Below are 19,595 nucleotides of genomic sequence, written 5' to 3'. Positions count from 1 at the left end.
AGCAGAGGCAGAGGGGCCAGAGATGTGGCCTTTATTTATTGTGGGCCTGAGTATAGAGAGTTTCAAGACAAAAGCAGGTCTTAGCAGTTGTCTTCACGGGATGGTCAAGATTTGGGTTGGTGAAGCGAGAGAGTGGCAAAAAGTGGAGGGAGCATGTCTTCAAGAATGGTGGTTGTATCTTTTAGGGTTTCTCAGAAACTTGCCTACCAGTTGGACCTAGCTTAGGGGAGAGAGGCCTGTATTTGAGGCAGGAGAATCTGAGCTTTTTCCTATAGGAAGTGGTGAGTCATTACGAGACTTCTTAACAAGTGGTGCAAAGAAGTTGGCACCTTTGAAAGGTTGATGTTGTGGTGGGTTTGGCAGCTGAAGCAGATAGAGGTAGAGCCTGAAGTCAGGAGACCAGGCCCCTGTGGCTGCAGCCATAGGGTGAGAAGCTGGATCTGAAGTGCAGTTTGAAGCCAACAGGCTAGTTGGTACACATTAGCCTCTTATTATCTGTATTAGTTTGCTCGAGGCTGCAGTAACAAAGTACAACCAGCTTGAGTCTTAGAACAACAGATATTTATTGTCTCACAGTTCTAGATGCCAGAGGTCCGAAATCAAGGTGTCAGCAGGGGCTATGTTCCCTTTGAAGGTGCTAGGGAGGTATCTGCCCCGGGTGTCTCTTCTGGCTTCTGGTAGCGTAATTGCAGTCTTCACATGTATTCTCCCTGTGTGCTGGTCTCTGTCCCTGTCTTCTTTCTATGAGGATAACAGTCATAATGAATTAAGAGCCCACCCTACCCCAACATGACTTCATCTTTACTAATTATATTTGCAAATAAGGTAACAATCTGAGGTATGAGAGGTTAGAACTTCACCATATAATTCGTAGGGGGGATGTAATTCAACCTATAACATATCTCTATAGGAATCACTGCCTGTGTAGTGTTCTTGTTTTTTGTAGCACTTGGCTGCCCCAACAAGTATGTTATTCTAGGTGAAACACTGAAGAAAAGAATGAGAAAAATCATGTTTAAGTGACCTTATCCCATATTCCCTGAGATAAAGGAAAATCGGTTTTATAAAAATAGAAATATTTCATCTCAATTTTCCGTTGACACTTGAGAGTAAAGTGAGGTGGGGGCTTTTGAGCTTACCTGAGATCTAATTTAAGCCATGCATCATGAGAGAATTTGCTTCTGGCATAGAAAGGTATTCTTTTCTCCCCTTTCCTTCTCCTTCCTCCCTTTCACTTAATTTTTTTTTCTGGGGGAAAATCTAATGGGTCTATTATGTTGAATTCCAAAGATATTAGACTTTATTCTGTTGCAGTAGCAATCAAGTTAAGGCAATGATAGTTCTAAAAAAAAATAGATTTCAGCCTATGTTGTCATCTTCCTGTTACCAAAACAGACTCCAGCTAAGGCTTGGTTCTCATTCATTCGTTCAGCAAATCCTTGTTGAAAATTTACCATGGTGAACCATTGCTGTAGACTGTCATCACTATGAAAATACACTTACGGTATGGTACATAAACTGGATCAATGTGGAATACAGTTACATTCAGTGGTGCTTGTTATATTCATGAGAAATATTTTCAGGAGAGCTTATTTGGTTTCAATCACTTTTTGAAAAATCTGTCCCCCAAGTTTACACATTAAAGAAGTACTGTGGGCTTCCCAAGTGGTGCTAGTGGTAAAGAATCCAGCTACCAATGCAGGAGACTTAAGAGACACAGGTTCGATCCCTGGATCAGGAAGATCCCCTGGAGAAGGTCATGGCAACCCATTCCAGTATTCTTGCCTGGTGAATCCCATGGGCAGAGGAGCCTGGCAGGCTACAGTCCGTGGGGTTGCAAAGAGTTGGACATGACTGAAGTAACTTAGCATGCACACACGCACATCTTATAATTTACATTTATAGCTATAAATTTAGAAGCTGGACTGAACACACTTTATTACTTTGGAATTATGGTCAAAGGTATTTTCTGGAAAACAAAATATGCTGTTCAGACACTAAACAATACTCTTAAGAGAACTGCAAAGCCAAGAGGCACACTGGATTTCTCACGGTCTTTGCCTTGAAGCATCTTTGCTTTATTTTTTTTCTCTGCAGTAGTGATATATTGGTTTGGTATTAACCAAATCTCAAATATTGCTGTTAGCTTAATTCCATTTTTAAGAGGATCTTGACCTACATGGTATGAAGAAAACTTAACTCTCTTCTTTCTCGAAGGAGCCCTAGGTATGGAAATATAGTGACATTTAGATGCAACCCAAGTTTTAGGGAGTGTGGAGGACATCCTTGTGTAACCCCACATCTTAGATTAGAGACAAAACTCTGTATGAGTATTTGGTGGGGGTCATATTACTGTTCCAGGGTTGCCCTACCTCCTGTGCTCTCTGCAGGTCCTAGCTTTGCTGGTGGGCTGAGTGGACCGTGCCTGCCTCCCAGCAGGCTGTTCTTGGATGTTGCTTGCTAGCAGGTGCTCAGATTGCTTTGTTTATTTGCAGGTGTCCATCTTTTCTACTTCTTTTTTCTCTTTCATTTCCCTCCTTTTCTCTTTCTATCCTTTTATTTTTCTCTTTCTCTCCTTTTATTTTTCTCTTTTAAAAAATTGTGATTAAATATACATAGCATAAGAGTTACCATTTTAACCATTTTTAAGTATACAGTTCAGAGGCATTAAATACGTTCACATTGTTGTGCAGCCATCACTACTCAAAGCTTTTTAAACCCCCCAAAATTTTAAATCAGGAAGTTAGTTGACAAAGTAAAGAAAGGTATTGGAGGTGTTCTTTTTTGTTTGTTTTTCTGCTGGAAATTCAACCAAAGTTTTTTTACACAGGATTTTAGAGAATAGTAAGAGAGGTAGCATGCGTAATTCATTCTAAGGCCAGGTTAAAATGATCCAAATCCCTAAAGATAATACCAGTAAAGAAAATCATTAGAGGCTATCTCCTCTATGAACATAGATGTCATGATTTTAACCAAAATACTAGCAACCCGAGCCCTGAAATACATAAAAAGAATATAACATGACTTAGTTATTCCAAGAACCTAAGATTCTTTAATATAAGAAAAAGCTACTTAAATCACCACATGAACAGGTTATGGGGGAATCATATGATTATGGCAGTTAATGAAAAATGCATTTAAAATTTTCAAAATCTGTACAGAGGGAGGAAATAAAGAAACTGTGAACAAATTAGCAGTGGACTCTTGTGGCAGAAATTGACAATATGTAATATAGTATATACCACACTGAATGTAAAACGGGGAGAGGTGGAGTGGTGCCACTTCTCCCTTTAGGACACTAATGACTAGTTTTTCTGTTGTTGTTTTCGTTAGAAAAATTACTGTAATCACAGTTGATTCTTTGGGATTATTACATTGCCAGTTATATAATCTCAGTTAATTATTTTGAAATATGTATTATCTATTTAGTATTTGTCAAGCAGTAATGGATCATTGAGGTTATGTCATATTGGTCTTTAATTTTGATTCAGAAAAGTATTAGCTTGAAAATCTTTTAAAAATGCATTTTAAATGTGCTCAGCTTGGGAAAAACATTTCCAATTCTAATAAGGACTGTGAAAATTTAGCTGTTATGGCAAATATCCCTGAAAAAGTACAGATCTGACTAGAGTTTCATTTCTTTGCAGTTTATTGGCCACTAGGCATTCAAACGTCAAATACTCAATCTGAAAATCTACTTAATTCAAAGCTTAGAAATGAATAACTTTCTTCCTGCTTTCAACCAAGATAAAGTGAATGTGTTTTCCTCAATGGGACTTCCTGATTGAAATGAATGGCAAGCTCAATTCTTTGCTTATTGCAAGTCTGAACAACTTACCCTGCTATAGTAGGTAGCCTAGTAAGTTTTTGCCCCTGGTCTTTTCCTTAAAAGTTAATAATACAGAAGATGGTTCCTTGGGACTCTAGTTTCACCACCTTCGTGGCCTACTGGTTTTGCAAATCAAGTTGTTATTCCTTGTCCCAACAACTTGTCTCTTGATTTATTAATCTGTCATGCCATGAGCATTATGAGCTTGGACTTGGTAAAAAGTTTTGGCCTGCCAGCCTGGAACCTTGGGGCTCATAGACAGCTGGCATGGGTTGAGGAATTCAGGTAAGGCCTTAACAGCTTCCAGGACCACTTGTCCTGAGACTCTTCCCTTCAAAATTCCCCAAGCAACACTGTCTGCCACAGGGCTTGGCAGTTGAAGCAAGAAACTGACATCTGGAAGCTGATGGGCTCCATACAATAGGGTAAATAGAAAAAATAAAGTTAATGATAACTTAGAAGTATGAGATTTTCAGATATAGACTGCATGAAACAATAAAGATTTACTGTATAGCACAGGGAGCTATATTCAATATATTGTAATAGTCTATAATGGAAAATAATCTGAGTATAAACATATGTAAAACTGAATCAGTTTGCTGTACACTTGAAACTAACACAGTATTGTAAATCAGTTATGTGAAGTGAAAGTTGCTCAGTTGTGTCCAACCCTTTGTGACCCATGGATTGTGTGGTCCATGGAATTCTCCAGGCCAGAATACTGAGGTGAGTAGTTCCCTTCTCCAGGGGATCTTCCCAACCCAGGGACTAAACCTAGGTCTCCCACATTGCAGGTGGATTCTTTACCAACTGAGCCACAAGGGAAGCCCAAGAATACTGGAGTGGGTAGCCTGTCCATTCTCCAGCGGATCTTCCCAACCCAGGAATTGAACTGGGGTCTCCTGCATTGCAGGCAGATTCTTTACCAACTGAGCTATCAGGGAAATCAACTATACTTGAACTACTAAAAAAAATGAGGGATATATTGTGCAGCTGGAAACACAAACACACACACATGTTAATGATACAGAAACAACCAAAGAAAAGATAAATTGAACTTCATCAAAATTAAAAAACTTTTGTAATTCAAAGTATACTTAGAAAAGTGTCCTCTGAATGGTGGAAAGTATTTGTAAACCATAGATTTATCTGATAAGGATCCAGTTGTTCGGTCACTCAGTGTGTCTGACTGCGACTCCGTGGACTGTAGCACGCCAGGCTTCCCTGCCCTTCACTATCTCCTGGAGTTTGATCAAACTCATGTCTATTAAGCCTATGATGCCACCTAACTATCTCATCCTCTGTTGCCCCCTTCTCTTCCTGCCCTCAATCTTTCCCAGCATCAGGGTCTTTTCCAGTGAGTTGGCTCTTTGCATCAGGTGACCAAAGATTTGGAGCTTCAGTATCAGTCCTTCCAGTGAATATTCAGGGTTGATTTCCTTTAGGATTGACTAATTTGATCTCCATCTTGTCCAAGGGACTCTCAAGAGTCTTCTCCAGCACCACAGTTCAAAAGCATCAATTCTTTGGTGCTCAGCCTTCTTTATGGTTCAGCTCTCATATCTGTACACGATTACTGAAAAGACCATAGCTTTGACTATATGGACCTTTCTTGGCAAAGTAATGTCTTTGCTTTTAATATGTTGTCTAGCTTTATCATAGGTTTTCTTCCAAGAAGCAAACACCTTTAAGTTCATGGCTGCAGTCACTGTCTGCAGTGATTTTGGAGCCCAAGATTCTGTCACTGTTTCTATTTTTCCTCATCTCTTTGCCCTGAAGTGATGGGACTGGATGCCATGATCTTAGTTTTCTGAATGTTGAGTTTTAAGCCAGCTTTTTCACCCTCCTTCATGTTCATCAAGAGGCTCTTTAGTTCCCTTTCGTTTTCTGCCATTGGGGTGGTGTCATCTGCATATCTCGAGGTTATTGATATTTCTCCCAGCAGTCTTGATTCCAGCTTGTGATTCATCCAGCCCAGCATTTTGCATAATGTACTCTGCATATAAGTTAAATAAACAGGTGACAGTATACAGCCTCGGTGTACTCCTTTCCCAATTTTGAACCAGTTCATTGTTCCATGTCTGGTTCTGACTTGCTTCTTGACCTGCATACAGGTTTCTCAGGAGGCAGATAAGGTGGTCTGGTGTTCTAATCTCTTTAACAGCTAATATTAGTAGTTCTCAAACTTTGCTGCATATTATAATTACCTGGGGATAATTACCTGGAGAAGATGTTTTAAATCTCTATGCCTAGGCCTCACCCCACAACAGTTAATGCAGAATCTCCAAGGATTTTCCAGTTTGTTGTGATCCACACAGTCAAAGGCTTTAGCGTAGTCAATGAAGCAGATGTTTTTCTGGAATTCCCTTGCTTTGTCTATGGTCCGATGGATGTTGGCAATTTGACCTCTGGTTCCTCTGCCTTTTCTAAATCCACCTTGTACATCTGAAGGTTCTTGGTTCATGTATTGTTGAAGCCTGTCGTGAAGGATTTTGAGCACACCTTGCTTGCATGTGAAATGAGTGCAACTGTGCCATAGTTTGAACATTCTTTGGCATTGCCCTTCTTTGGAATTAGAATGAAAACTGATCTTTTCCAGTCATGTGGCCACTGCTCAGTTTTCCAAATTTGCTGGCCTATTGAGTGCAGCAATTTAACATTATCATCTTTTAGGATTTGAAATAGCTGGGATTTGATCACCTCCACTAGCTTTGTTCGTAGTAATGCTTCCTAAGGCCCACTTGACTTCACACTCCAAGATCTCTGGCTCTAGGTGAGTGACCACACCATCGTGGTTATCTGGGTCACTAAGACCTTTTTTGTACAGTTCTTCTGTGTATTCTTGCCACTTCTTCTTAATATCTTCTGCCTCTGTTAGGTCCATACCATTTCTGTCTTTATTGGTGCCCATCTTTGCATGTAATGTAGTACTTAGAATGTATAAAGTACTCTTATAGCTTAATAATAAAAAGACAATGCAATTTTTAAAATGGTGAAGGAGTTGAATAGACATTTTTCCAAAGAAGGTACACAAATGGCCAGTAAGCATATGAAAAGATGCTTAACATTATTAATCATCAGGGAAGTCACACAACCACATGAGATACAACTTCATTCCCACCAGGTTAGCTATAATCTAAAGAGACATTAAGAAGCATTAGTGAGGATGTGAAGAAATTAGAACCCTTATATACTGATGATGAGAATGTAAAATGGTGCTATAGCCACTTTGAAACAGTAGTAGTTTCTCAGAAAAGTAAGCCATATGACCCAGCAATTCCACTTATAGGTATTTTACCCAAGAGAATTGAAAACATATGTCCACAAAAAACTTGTACACAGATGTTTCTAGCAACATTATTCATAATTGCAAAAAAAGTGGAAACAAATGCTGAATTGGAAATAACTGCTGAAAACAACATCCATATGATAGAATATTATTCAACCATAAAAAGAAACGAAGCATGGATGCATGCTACAACGTGGATGAACCTCAAGAACATTATGCTAAATGTAAAAAGCCAGACACAAAGGCCACATATTTTAACGATTCCACTTAAGTGAAGTGTTCAAAATAGTTAAATTCATAGAGATAGAAAGTAGATTAGTGGTTCCCAAGGGCAGGGAGGGGTGGTTTGGGGTATGAGATTTCTTTTTTGGAGTGATAAGTGTTTTAGAATTATATAGTGATGATGGCTACACAACTTTGTAAATATACTAAAACCCACCAAATTTCATACTTTAAAGAAGGTGAATGTTATGTATATATAGATGATATCTCAGTAAGAAGGTAGAAAGGGAAGGCTGGAAGGAGAAAGGAAAAAAGAAAGGGAGTAAAGAAGGGAATAGTATTGTTAATGATGATAGTACTGTTAGAAGGATGTTGGTAGGAGAAGGCAGTGAGATGGTAACCATACTAATGAGCTGCTGATACACATACATCATCTTATTTAATCACAATATCCAAAAGAGTTAGGCTTAAAGAGGTCAAGTAATTTCCCCAAGGTCATATAAGTCATCAGTTCTCAAACTTGTTTGCACAGTGGAATCACTGTGGGGAACTTTAAAAAGTGCTGATGCCTGAATCTCATTCTTGGAGATTCTGCATTAACTGTTGTGGGGTAAGGCCTAGGCATAGAGATTTAAAACATCTTCTCCAGGTAATTATCCCCAGGTAATTATAATATGCAGCAAAGTTTGAGAACCACTAATATTAGCTGTGAAATAGCAAAGCCTCTGATTTGAACTTAGATCTTTATAATTTTGAAGTCTCATGCATTTAACTACTGTAAAGTGTAGCCTTATAAATTACTATATTGTAATGAAATTTCTCTAAAGAGTCTGGTGACAGTGTCCTGTCCCAACATTTCTACGTAGCTGTGTGACCTTATGTGGATCTTATTCTGTCTAGGCTTTATTTTTAATCTCGAAAAGGAGGTTGGTCTCCATCCATGGCTCTGGCTGTACAGTGAGATCTCCTGGGAAGCTTTTATGACCTGTGCTGTCTGGGTCTCACCCAGACCATTTATCTTAGAAGGGAAGGGTGGCTACAGTATTTTTTAAGTGCCTCAGGAATTCAGATACACAATTTGGTTGAGAACCACTGACATAGATGATAGTCCTCTAATTCTAATTTTTAAGAGTCTGTGCTTAATCCACAGGAGTAAACTCGGCATTTTGAAAGCTATTAGCCCTCTGACTGATTTGCTTTCTCCCATTCATGAATCGTGTAATATTCACAGGTCACTCCTCTGACTTACATAGCCAGAGGACAGATAGGACTCTGCCCAGGGTAGAGTCACCTAGAGGCAAAGGTGAAAATAGTGAGCCCTGTCCTCTGTACTTCCTTGGTACCTATTTCTAGTATGACAAGATCTCCTTGAGACCAGGAAGAAATAACACAGCCTTTATAAGTAGCTACCTGTCTAGGGCACAGTTGAGACCTTAGGTGTAGCTAAATCATACGAGTTTGTTTTCTGTCAACCTCAGATTTCTCACTGTTTCATAATTTTAAGATCCAGTTTCAAGTGTTTATTCATTCATTCAGAAAAATACTTTTACTTTTTGGCTGGGCTGGGTCTTTGTTGCTTTGCACAGACTTTCTCTAGTTGTGGCAGGTAAGGGCTACACTTCATTGCGGTACACAAGCTTCTCATTGTAGTGGCTTCTCTTGTTGTATACAGCACAGTCTCTAGGCATATGGGCTTCAGTAGTTGCTGCTCGTGGACTCAAGAGCACAGGCTCAGTATCATGGCACATGGGCTTAGTTGCTTCCGGCGTGTGGGATCTTCCTGGACCAGGGATCAAACCCATGTCCCCTTTATCGGCAGGCAGGTTCTTATCCACTGCACCACCAGGCAAGTCCAAAGAATATTTATCAAGTGGTTACTATGGGACACATTAGCCAGTAGACAATACGCCTAATTAGTAACTTGTACAATATACTAGAAGATGATAAGTGATGATGAAAAAAAAAATAAATCAGGGTTAGGGATATTGAGATAGTTGGGTAGATTGCAGTATTAAATAGGCATAAGTCTTAAGGTTGATCTTAAGAGCTTGAGATCTGAGGATGGAGATGAGGTATTTGCCATATGATATCTGGGAGAATAGCTTAGCAGGCAGAGTGGATAGCTACAGCAAAGGCCCTGAAGAGAATCCATGCCTGGTGTGTTTGAAGAATATCGAGGACTGCACTGTGGCTGAGGAGGGAGCACAGTCAGGGGATAATGTTGGACCAATTATTCAGGGTCTCACAGGCCATCGTAGTAACTTTCGTATTTGCTCAGAGTCAGCCAGGGACTTTGGCAGGGCTTTTGCTGAGTAGAAGAGTAACATGATCTGACGTGAGGTCTGAAAAGAGCACTCTGGCTGCCTTGTGGAGAAGAGACGGTGGCGGTGAGGAGGAACCAAGGTGATCTCATAGGAGGTGATTGCAATATTCCAGTTGAGAGAGAGTGGTGACACAGACCAGAGTTGTAGCAATGCAAGGAGTGAGGAAAGGTCAAATTCTGGATCTGTTTTGTGGTCATGCCAGCTTCATTTCCTGATGGTTTGGATGTGAGGGATGAGAGAGAGAGGCCAGTCAAGGAGGACCCCAGGATGCGGGCCTGAGCAGTCAGAGGAAAAGGATGCCATCAACTGCAGTGAGGAAGCTGCAGGTGAAGCCGACTTTGAGGGGCAGGGTGACATATCAGTGATTTACTTTTGGACATGTTAACTTTTGAAATGGACGTTAGACTTCCAAGTGGAGATATCAAGTAGCCAGTTGGCTAGATGCATGGAGAGGCACATGCATGGCATTTAAAACCTTGAGCCTACATGAGATCGCCAAGCGAGTAAGTGTAGTAAATAGAGGACCAAGGGCTTAGCCCAGGGACATTCCAACATGAGGAGGATGGGGAGAAGAGAAAGAACCAGAAAGGGACACAGAGAAAGAGTGACAGGCGAGGGAGGAGAACCAAGAGTGCAGGGTCCTGGAAGCACAAGTGGAGGGCTGTCAAGGTGGAGGGAGTGGTCAGCTGTGCCAGATGTTGCTCACAGATCAAGTAAGATGAGAACTGAGAACTGATCTTCAGATTTAGCGATGTGGAGATCATCAGTGGACTTGAGGAGAACAGTTTTGGTGAAGTAGTTTTAGGAGAGATTGGGAGAAGAGGAATTGGAAATGGTGACTGAAAACCACTCTTGAAAATTTATTTTGCAGGAAAAAGGAACAAAGAAATAGGTGGGTGCTAGTGAGAAGTGTGTGGTTTATTATTTTTTTTAGAATGAGATCAAGAGCAGCATGTTCATAGGCTGAAGGGAACAATCTGGTAAAAAGTGAGAAAACTGTTGGAGGAGAGAGAAGGGAGGAGTGCTAGAAGGCTATTCTTGAGTAGGTAAGAGAGGGCGGGCTCTAGTGGGGGAGTGAAGAGGTTGGCCGTGGATGGGAGGGGGAAGTAGATCTGTGCAGAGGCAGAATGGAGTATGTGGGCACAGATGTTGCTGGGTGGGGAGATGTGGCATGGAAATCTGTGGAAATTTCTTCTGATTGCCTCTGTTTTCTCAGTGAAGTAAGAAGCCAGGTTATCAACTCAGGACAGAAGGAGGTTGTATTAGGATTTGAGGAGAGAGAAGAAAATGTGAAAGTTATTTAGGAGAATGAGAGAGTAGGTGATCCTAGGGATGTAAGATAAAATACTAAAAATAAATGACTGCCAGACGGCACGAAGGGGCCCACTTGAAATTTGATGTGATATGTTTAAAGTGAAGCCAAGCACAGGCAGCATGGGTATGTGTATGTGCCTGTGGGGGGATGGAGTCGAGGGGTGGGTCTTTTCCCTGGCTGCCTTAAGGTACATGGGTGCAGCCATGGAATCAACAGTTGAACTTTTACCAAGCAAGGATATCATGGTAAGAGAGAAGAAAGGGATTAGGTTGTGTCCATAAGAGAATGAGTATAATGATTGATCAACGAATTTAAGCTGGGTAAGAAAGGGAGAGAGAAAATCAGTGGGGAGAGGGTCAGGGAAAAGGTGATAGTTTTGAGGTCCCAGTGAAGCTGAAGGATAATTGGTTTGATCTCCTATAAGGGAGTGGGGATAATAAGCTGGGAAAATAAGTGGTGATCAGCGAATGAGATGCATGAAATTAAGATGACAGAGGGGTTGTAATTGATAATAATAAGATCTTAGCCTATGACCATGTGACTATTTGACTGAAATAGGTTGAGGACAACATCTGTAAAATGGAACTTTAATGAACCAAGAGTGAAGTTCTTATAAGGACCATCAGTATGTATATTGAACTTTCTGAGAATCAGACAAATAGTATTGGAGAAAAGGACAGTGAGCCAGTAATTAAAATTGTGATGAAATAAGGGGAATGGTTGGATAATAGGTTGGATGGTGGTAGCGAAGTATCAGATGCTTGGCCTTCAAATATGTGTGAAAGTATCGGTAGGGTTTTATATTCAAAGGCAGTTTTAGAAGTGATTTAATCCAGTGACCCAGTGGGAGTAGGGGACTGTATATTAGACACAACACACATCTTCTCGAGGTGTTTGCCTGGCTCCCATTGATAATCATTTTAACTAGTAAGCCAGTGTTACTCAGTTGATTGATAGGTGATATATCTCTCGAATGCATTTAGATAGAAAACTGATAGGAACTTTTGAGCTAGTCTGTTCTATCCAGTACAGGTATGGTTTCTATAGCATCCCTGCCAGATGATTGTCCACCATTTTTGGTTGAATGCTTCTAATAATAGGTACTTCAATATTTTATGAAGCAGTCCTAGAAGCAGTAAATTGCATAGAGAAATTAGAGAACAGGCCTGTTAATTCTCAGAAGATAGAATATCTTAGTCTGGTAGTTTGGGGAAAGGATATTTTACTTTGTGACATAGAGCTGAGAACAGTGGTGAAAATTTTCTTTCTAATGCATTTTCCCCACATCTCCCTATTTACTGGCTTTTATTTTGATCACTCTTCTTCCCTGTCCTCCTCAGAGGTGAAGAAAGTTCCAGTGGAAATGATTTAGCTCAGAGCTGTTGAAATGATCAAGGGGATGGGAAGAATGGAGATTGTCTAAAATAATGAGTTTGGAAAAACCAAAGCTGAGAAAGGATTTAATTGGAATATGTAGTGTAGGGTATGCATAGGGTACATACGGACTTGATTTCCCAAATCCTAGGAGGTAATTTATGGAGTACATTCCACTAAGAGATGATCCAGGCAGAAAAGAGAAATGATTGAAAAAGGACTGCAGTGAATTCTTTTGAATGACGGTTGTGCCTGATTCAAGTTAGGAAGGCACTTGGCCTAAACTTTTAAGGCTTTTCTTTTGGAGAACAATCATTTACTTCCCAGTAGCATATTGGGCACCTACTGACCTGGGGAGTTCAACTTTCAGTGTCCTATCTTTTTGCCTTTTCATGCTGTTCATGGGGTTCTGAAGGCAAGAACACTGAAGTGGTTTGCCATTCCCTTCTCCAGTGGACCTCATTGTGTCAGACCTCTCCACCATGACCTGTCCATCTTGGGTGGCCCCACATGGCATGGCTTAGTTTCACTGAGTTAGACAAGGCTGTGGTCCATGTGATCAGATTGGCTAGCTGTCCGTGATTGTAGTTTCAGCCTGTCTGCCCCGATCCCCTCTTATGGCAGAAAGTGAAGAAGAACTAAAGAGCCTCTTGATGAAAGTGAAAGAGGAGAGTGAGAAAGTTGGCTTAAAGCTCAACATTCAGAAAACTAAGATCATGGCATCTGGTCCCATCACTTCATGGTAGATAGATGGGGAAACAGTGGAAGCAGTGGCTGACTATTTTTCTGGGCTCCAAAATCACTGCAGATGGTGACTGCAGCCATGAAATTAAAAGACGCTTACCCTTGGAAGGAAAGTTATGACCCACCTAGACAGCATATTAAAAAGCAGAGACATTACTTTGCCAACAAAGGTCTGTCTAGTCAAAGCTATGATTTTTCCAGTGGTCATGTATGGATGTGAGAGTTGGACTATAAAGAAAGCTGAGCGCCGAAGAATTGATGCTTTTGAACTGTGGTGTTGGAGAAGACTTGAGAGTCCCTTGGACTGCAAGGAGATCCAACCAGTCCATCCTAAAGGAATTCAGTCCTGGATGTTCATTGGAAGGACTGATGTTGAAGCTGAAACTCCACTACTTCGGCCACCTGATGCAAAGAGCTGACTCATTTGAAAAGACCCTGATGCTGGGAAAGATTGAGAGCAGGAGGAAAAGGGGACGACAGAGAATGAGATGATTGGATGGCATCACCGACTCGATGGACATGGGTTTGGGTGGACTCAGGGAGTTGGTGATGGACAGGGAGACCTGGCGTGCTGCAATTCATGGGGTCGCAAAGAGTTGGACACGACTGAGCAACTGAACTGAACATTTACTTCCCGATATTTTTCTATGCAGTATTTTTTTCTATCAAGTCTTGTACTGGCTGTACAGATTGCATATTGTTGAATTTTATAAAATTTAATAAGAGACATTGTTTTGTTTGGTATGCTAGTGTATATGAGTTAGCCAGGGGAAGCATTTAGAACATAGAATCACTATGCATGCCTCTGGCGTGACATCTTCCTTTCATAGATGCAGAAAAACGAGGCCTCAGGGAAGAGAGGTGACTTGCCCACATCCACACAGTGAATCAGTAGCTAAGGTGGGACAAGAGGGCAGGTCTCCTGACCCAGGAGTGTTGTGTGTTTTTCCATTACTGTGTGTGTGTGTGTGTGTGTGTTATTTGCTCAGTTGTGTTTGACTCTTTGCAACCCCATGGACTGTAGCCCACCTGGTTGGGAATTCTCCAGGCAGGAGTACTGGAGTGGGTTGCCATTCCCTTCTCCAGGGGATTGCAGTGTGTGGATCTACATTATTGGCTGGTGAGAGAAATGAACACAGGGGAGTTAAATAATTTACCCAGGCTGCATGGGAAGTTATTGGCAGAGTTAGATGAGTTCATTCCCTACACAACTCTCTCAAGCTGAGGCATTCTGCTGCCATGAGTAAGATTTGTAATGAGACAGGCAGGAAGTAATGATCATATGTGAATTTTTGTACCTTTTTCACTGACTGCATTTTAAATAAATCCTTTTAAAAAGGTTGTCTGACATGGTGTTGTTACTAACTTTATCCCATTGTTCTGCACTTAATCCAAAATACCGCTAAGGCTTCTGGATAGTTACTGTAATAACTATCCCATTATGCCTAATGAAAGATAGTTTATTTTAAATTATTTCACTTCAGAGTCACCATGGATTATTCTCTTTAGTTTGAGTTAAGGTTTATTTGTACATAGTAGGTGCTCAGTTAATTTGTTACTTAATTTCACATTGTAAAAGGAAACAGGTTAATTATAGTACTACCATTGTAGACAAATTGTTATTCTTGAGAGAGATTTATAAATCTTCTTGATATAGAGGTAAAATTTCTGGGTTAACTTATAATAACCTGGTTTCATAGTCTTGGCCCTACCAATGTCTTGTTTCATAAGTGAAAGCTTCATTACTTTTAAAAAATTTTTTGTTTAAATTGAAGGATAATTGCTTTACAATTGGTCAATTGTGTTGACTTCTGCCATACATCAACATGAATCAGCCATAGGTATGCATATGTCCCCTGTCTCTTGAACCTCACTCCCACCCCTCCACCCCCCACCCCCCACCACGTTGTTACAGAGCCTCTGTTTGAGTTTCCTGAGTCATACGACAGACTCCCATTGGCTATCTGTTTTACATATGGTAGTGTATATAATTTATTCTTTATATATAAAGCATAGGTACGCATATAATATATAACTATAGATATAGTGTATCTGTGATATTAATAGTTCAGTGGAGAGGGTATATCATAATTAGGAAGCAAATGTCTAGAAAGGCCCTGAGGGGGCGTGTCTTTGTACCCAACTCCTGGCACAGAGCTCCAAATACGATAAATTAATATTTGGGTTTTGTCCTGGATCCTGAAATAACTCCAGAGCAGTCAAGGTGAAAATAGTATCTTCTGTGAATTCAATAACAGACCCCTTTAAACTGCACTGGAGTTTATGTTAATAGAATGACTTTTGGAAAGCCCCTGAGAATGGGAGACTGGTTATCAGGGGAACCAACCACATGATTAGATGGTTGGAATTTTCGACCCCACCCCCAACCTCTGAGTTGGGGAGAATGGCTAGAGGTTGTTAATCACCAATGGTCAATGATTTAATCAGTGATTTACTTCCAGTCAAATTGTAAGCAGTGCAATTTGGAGTTTCCAGATTGGTTAACACATTGAGGTGCTGGGAGGGTGGCATGCCTGGATACCTTGCTCTATGCAGCTCTTCCATCTGGGTGTTCCTGAGTTATATTCTTTTATAATGAATTGGTGATCTAGTAGGTAAACTGTTTTCCTGAGTCCTGCGAGGCATTCTAGCAAATTATCAAACCTGAGGAGGGGTTCATGAGGAACTGAACCTGTGGGGCAGGGAGTTCTCCACTAACTATGGGGAGTAGTGTCAGAATTGCCTTAAATTGTAGGATATGTAGTTGGTGTCCTCCAAGAACTGGAGAATTGATTGATGTGGGAAAAAAACCACACATCTGATGTCAGAAGTGTTGGTTATTAAGTACAGAAGGAAACAAGTTTTTCCTTTAGGGGCCATGATGAAAACAGCTGAGAAACAATGAGCTGAAGGATCAGGTGGTACATACTAAGCTCTTAGTTCAGTTCAGGTCAGTTGCTCAGTCATGTCCGACTCTTTGTGACCCCATGGACCGCAGCATGACAGGCCTCCCTGTCCATCATCAGCTCCTGGAGTTTACTCAAACTCATGTCCATTGAGTCGGTGATGCCATCCAATCATCTCATCCTCTGTTGTCCCCTTCTCCTCCCACCTACAATCTTTCCCAGCTTCAGGGTCTTTCCAAATGAGTCAGTGCTTCTCATCAGGTGGCCAAAGTATTGGGGTGTCAGCATCAGCATTAGTCCTTCCAATGAATATTCAGACTAATCTCCTTTAGGATGGACTGGTTGGATCTCCTTGCAGTCCAAGGGACTCGCAAGAGTCGTCTCCAACACCACAGTTCAAAAGCATCAATTCTTCAGCGCTCAGCTTTCTTTATAGTCCAACTCTCACATCTATACGTGACTACTGGAAAGACCATAGCTTTGACTAGACAGACCTTTGTTGGCAAAGTAATGTCTCTGTTTTTTAATATGCTGTCCTTGGAGGAAATTCCCAGATGTCACTATGTTCACTGTAAAGGTCAAACTTCTAGAGAGATCAGAGTTTCCACTGTATGCATTAAAGCCTTCAAATGGTCTGGGAAGTTAAGTGGTTAGAAATGCCTATACACCTTGGTAGGGTTTTTTAGGTGTCTCTATCCACATCAATTTGCTCACCTTGTGTAACCTTCCCTGTACTGTCTTGCCTTCCATTTTCTCTACCTGAAAATTGACTGTGATTCAAGAAAAAGGATGTCAATAAAATCTCAGCTCCCTACTTGAGTTACCGTAAGCTCCTGTGAGAGCCAGCTTATGGCTATGGCGACTTAGCATTTGGGGTTTTTTTATAATTGGATAATGTCCTCTTGTTATCATGAAAGAGAAACTGACGGGGGGGGGGGCAGTGCTTTAAGCCAAATGTGACAGATTTTTAAAGTTGATTGCCTTCCACTCCCACCTCCCTATTCTCCAGTATAGCTGTCTTCTCTTTCCATTTGCCTGGTGCACCAGGAAACCTAGTGACAGACTCCTTTGTTATCTTTGGATGATCAAGTCATCTTGCTCAGTACTGTACCTTGAACTTGGGAAAGTGAAGCGTTAGTCATTCAGTCACATCCGACTCTGCAACCTCGTGGACAGTAGCCCACTAGGCTCCTCTGTCCATGGAATTCTCCAGGCAGGAATACTGGAGTGGGTTGCCATTTCCTTCTCCACAGGATCTTCCTGACCCAGGGATTGAATCTGGGTCTCCTGCATTGCAGGCAGATTATTTACTGTTACGACTTGGTTTTAAAATCAAGGAAAAGAAGATGGTTAGTAGAAGCCTGATGAGTTTTGTTTTGTTTCAGGTGAAATTGTCACTTGTTTCGCATAGGAATGTAGCATTATGTGTAGCGTCTTTGTTTAGAGTGTCAGTTTAATGTTACCCTCAACCCCACCACCACCAATCGTAGGCTTTGCCACCTGACCACTGGTACCACGGAGGATTTCGTTGGCTCTTGGGTGTTCAGTGGGTTTTTGTTTGTTTGTTTGTTTTTACAAATACCACTACTGAGGGATGGGCTAGGAAGAGAAATTCTGTGATCTTTTACTGTTCCTAATCAGTGAAGGAGGGATTAGACTAAATAAATACTACAGTGTTGTAACAGTGATCTCCCAGTGGTAAGCAGTAATTGTGGAGATTGGATTTAGAAGCTCTGAAAATTTACTTTTAGTTTATTATAATATTGACTATCCAGTGATGCAAGTGGGTAAAGATTAAGTGGAATTTTAATGTTAGAAACAATTCTTTCATATGGTTTTCTGTGTTTTCCCATTATAAATGAAAAGATTGCTCATCTATTAATGTATGTTCTCCAGAATGTACTTGGTAACAAGATACCATGGCAGAAATCCCAGTCCATTTTTAAGGCATCCTTTGCAACTGATGTACAGAGCAGTGTCAATAATTGAGTACCAAAACATAAAGTCTCTCTGGCTGCCTGATACCTGGGTTACTCTCCTGAGAAAGCAGATGGCTAGTACCTTTAATATAATTTTTTTCTAAAAGTTGAAAAAAATTTTATTAAATAAAAAACTGAATTTAATGTTACCGAAAACAAGATAACATCAAATTAGTGAACCAAAGAATGGTTAATGAAGAGGATTCTAATGGGGTCTGTCTCTGCCTGGGTGATTTTGGGAAAATGGCATCATGTTACTGGACTCCACTTTCCTAACCTCTAGGGTAGGGTAGAATTATATCAACATAATATTCTGTGGAACTGAGTTCCTTGAGACAGAATGAGTTGTTCCTCTTTTTTTATTCCAGCACCTAATATTGTGGAACTGAAAAAAATGATTTGAATAATCTGTCAGTACTCTCACTGTGAATGTTGTGGTCAAAAATAAAATGTGATATATTAATGCATTGATTTTTAGGTAGAATGCATAATTTGGTGGAGGAGATTGTGTTGTAAGAGCAAAAGGGGAAGGAAGAATTGTGACAAATTAGAGAAGATGGAAGGCAGTAAATGTAAGAGTAAAATAATGAGATTTGTTTTTAAAAAATCACCCCCAGAATTGTCCATAGGCAAATAAATGGTAGGAAATCTCTTCAGATTAGTCACCATGAAGGCACTGCAGGCCTCCTTCTGTGGCTCCCTTGCAAAACATTTTTGTAGTCATTCTTTGGAACAATTTTTAGAGCTGTTATGAGCCACATAAGAAAAGTCATCTTTTTGTTTGTTTCATTTGCTCTCATTAATCCCCACACTTGGTTCTGGTTTTTTTTTTTTTTTTTTACTTGATTCTAAACATTCTTTTGAGGATCTTCAAGAGTGTGCTTTAGGCTCCGGAGAAAGGACTCACAGTAGAACCACTTTTGGAATTAGTGTAAAGCTTTCCTTTGCAACTTTGGAAAAAACAGTACTCATTCTGATATTTAATTCAGTTTATTAAGAATTTGTGTGTATGCATGCACAGAAAAAAAAAGAATAGGAAGGCATATGCTGAAATTAACTGGCATCTTTGGTTATTTAGTTTTCTTCGTTATGCTTTTCTCTATTTTACAAATTTTCTACAAAGAACATATTTACAATCAGGAAAAAACAGCAAAGAGATGTAGTGTGGTTATTTCCTGGTCGCGTTTATTACATGCTCAGGTATTGGCAGAGATAGTTCTTGTGAGCACGTGTCACAGGTGTCAGAGATTGGCTCTTCTGAATTCAAAGCTGGTGATGGAGCCAGACTTAGTGCTTAAGCCTATTTTTCTAAAGATGTGCTGTCTTTAATAATATAGTTTATAATTTTACCCCTTTCAAGCAGTAGTTTAGAAAAAGAGAATAAGTCAATTCTGATTCTTTTGTGATTTTAAGAACACGTCATTTTCATTTGTCAAAACAGAAGTGGAATGTGAGATAAAAGTATACACTTACTTTCCTAATACTAGTGAAATCATTTTGGATGGAGTACTGTATTTGCATAACAGTTTGTATGCAAATAGTATTAAAAAACATATACATCTTCTCTGTGTAAGTTGAGGTATCTTAGTTGTGGTTATGGTAAATTTGATCAT

General features: G+C 40.3%; 1 protein-coding gene across 5 annotated transcripts in view; it reads left to right on the top strand.

The window, feature by feature from the left end:
* Window positions 1–19,595, top strand: part of AAGAB (alpha and gamma adaptin binding protein) — a 73,973-nt gene that overhangs the window by 39,761 nt on the left and 14,617 nt on the right. The window lies entirely within an intron of this gene.

The sequence above is a fragment of the Giraffa tippelskirchi genome, chromosome 7, assembly GCF_054371585.1.
Source record: "Giraffa tippelskirchi isolate mGirTip1 chromosome 7, T2T-mGirTip1v1.2.pri, whole genome shotgun sequence".
NCBI lineage: Eukaryota > Metazoa > Chordata > Mammalia > Artiodactyla > Giraffidae > Giraffa > Giraffa tippelskirchi.
The sequence above is the reverse complement of the archived record's forward strand: the minus strand, read 5'-3'. Positions and strand labels throughout refer to the sequence as shown.